Source organism: Carlito syrichta, unplaced genomic scaffold (genome assembly GCF_000164805.1).
Source record: "Carlito syrichta isolate Samal-C Ts95f unplaced genomic scaffold, Tarsius_syrichta-2.0.1 Scaffold305642, whole genome shotgun sequence".
NCBI lineage: Eukaryota > Metazoa > Chordata > Mammalia > Primates > Tarsiidae > Carlito > Carlito syrichta.
In genome coordinates, this window is record NW_007249738.1 from 1,500,048 (window position 1) to 1,502,548 (window position 2,501).

At 61.3% G+C, this 2,501-nt stretch overlaps 1 protein-coding gene across 1 annotated transcript in view; it reads right to left on the reverse strand.

The window, feature by feature from the left end:
* The window catches only part of SPATA2 (spermatogenesis associated 2), an 11,544-nt gene extending 10,042 nt beyond the window's left edge, over positions 1 to 1,502 (reverse strand). The window contains exon 1 of the mRNA XM_008061942.2: positions 1,404 to 1,502. The gene's annotated coding sequence lies outside the window, so the exon portion shown is untranslated. The remainder of the gene's footprint in view (positions 1 to 1,403) is intronic.
* Positions 1,503 to 2,501: the final 999 nt, after the last annotated feature.

The window sequence follows — 2,501 nt, forward strand, 5'->3', positions numbered from 1 at the left end:
CCCGCGGCCCGCGGAGGCGACGCGCCCGCGGCGGAGGAAAAAGTGGAGGCCGGAGAGGGGTACAGAGGCCGCGGAAGCCCGCTCGGGCCTGAAGAGCCTGGGGCCGCGGCTGGGGCTGGGACCTGGAAGTGAACGGTCCGGAAGTGACGCATCGCTCGCCCTCGGGTGGTGGCAGGCTGGGTTGTCATGGAAACCAGTCTGGAGCCGGGAGCTCGGAACTGGGAGTGTTGACCGGGCTAACCCGGCCGCACCTCCCGCACTGGCCCGTTTTCTGGATGACCCGCGAGCTGCACTCCCGACGGTGCCTAAGCGAGCAGGAACTGACGGCCGGGTCCCTCGACCCCATTTTCCAGAAGAAAAGACCGAGGCTCAGAGAGAGCGAGTGAGATGCCAAGATCACGCGAGATTGGGAGTGGCTGTTCCCGGCTGTGGGCTGTGGTTAAGGTCGCCGGTGCCAGGTTTGCCTTTGCCATTTGCTAGCTGTGTGGCCTTGGTCGAGTTACTTAACCTCTCTGAGCCTCAGCTGTCTCACCTGTATAATGGACTAATAAAGCCGGGTGCGGCGACTCTCACCTGCAGTCCCAGCGCTTTGGGAGGCCAACGCAGGAGGATCGCTTGAGGCCAGGAGTTGGAGACCACCCTGGGCAACATAGCGAGACCCCGTCTCAAAACAAACAAAAAACCCAGAAGCGACCTGTCCCTGCCCTCCGCTTACCCAAATGGAGGCCGGAGTGGGAAAGAGCAGGTCTCCTGGCGTGGCGACTTGGCACCACGCACCGCAGGACTTGCTGTCCACACTGGCGCAGGCCTGCGGGCTCGTCGGGTCCCCGTCGCAGGTTTCCCCCGCCTCCGCCACCACGCCGGCCCGCGCCCCCGAGGACCCGGCTTTGCGGGCTCGGCCTGAGTCCGCGGTGGCGGGAGCGCGCGCCCCGTCGCTCGCCGGCCCCGACGGCTGCGGGAGGCCGGCCCGTCCCGGCCACTTCTCGCCCCGCGTGCCCCTCCGCCCTCCAGCCTCTCCTCGCTGCCCCCTCGGGGGCGTCCCCCGCCTCCCGCTCGCGGCTTCCCGGCCTCGGTGCCCTGCCGGGTCCTCCCTCCCGCCCGAAGGCCCCTCGGCTTCTTTTCAGGCGGAGGCCCTGCTTGCTCGGCTCCCACGACTCGGCCTTCCGTCTCGCCTCGGCTGTCAGCGCGGTGTCGCGCCCTGACCCCCACGGACCCCAGCCCCTCCCGTCTGGCCCCCGAGCCCGGCGCGGGCGTGACGCGGGGATGCCCAGCCCAGAGCCCGTGCCCCGTGCCTGCAGGACGCGCCCCCTGAGCCTGGGGGCCCCGGCCGGGCTTGTCGGAAGAGTCGATGGCGCGAAACCGGGGGACCGTTTGGAGAAGCAGCAGCCTGTCTCTGTGCCTACCTGCCTTCTGGGTGTTTTTGCTTTTCGAGACAGGGTCTCCTCTGTCAGGCAGGCTGGAACGCAGTCGCAGTGGCGCGATCACAGCTTGCTGTTACCTCGACCTCCTGGGCTCAAGCGATCCTCCCACTTCAGCCTCCTGAGCAGCTGGGACTGCCGGTACCTGCCCGGTTAGTTTTTTAAGTTTTTTGCGGACACAGGGTTGCCCGGGCCGGTCTTGAACTCCTGGCCTCAGCCTCCCAGCGTGCTGGGATTACAGGCCTTTTTCTGTTCTCTACCAGCTGGCATTTAAGCTTCCCTCTCAATCACCTGCAAAGCAATGATGTTCACAGAAATTCCATCCGAGAAAACTGTCCCACCTGAGATAAGTCTGTCTCTAGGGCACCTCAAAACTCGGGCTTGGTAACTGTGACAGGGTTGCATTTTCACACGAGTCTGCTGAAAAAGCCCCTTCCAGTTCTGCGGTTTGTGGTTCTGTGACAGAGAACCAGATTTTTACGAAGGAAACCCTGGCTACTGAGACACAGCGACACTTCCTATCAGAAAATACCCAAAGTCTCCACAGAGAGCCACATTTCTCATCCAAGCACAGTCAGAGGCTGTGAGTTCTCTGCTTGAGGATGTGGGGATCACGGAAGCATCCTTTCCAGATTCCCTTACATAACGATTAGCAGCTTATGTAACGGCCACGAGACAGTGATTAGGCACCGCTCCCTCCTAAGAGCCAACAACACGAACAATCTACCTACCTCTTTCTATTTTTTAGTTTTTAAACTCACCAAAGTAACGTGTAATTCCAACAATACAGAGGTGTATAGAACCAAAAGCAAAAGAGAAAAGCCACCCCATGACCCAGCAACTGGATTTCTCAAAGTCTACCAGAGAAACACGCACACGTGCGCAGAGCCCTGCTGCATCACGGTGTGGGTACCAAAACAAAAGCCGGAGCATTCTAAATGTCCATCCGTAGCCGGGCTCGGTGGCTCAGCCTGTAATCCCGCGCTTTGGGAGGCTGAGGTGAGTGGATTGCCTGAGTCCGTGGGTTCAAGACCCGCCTGGGCAGCAGACCTCATCTCTACATAAATCAAAAAATGAGCCCGG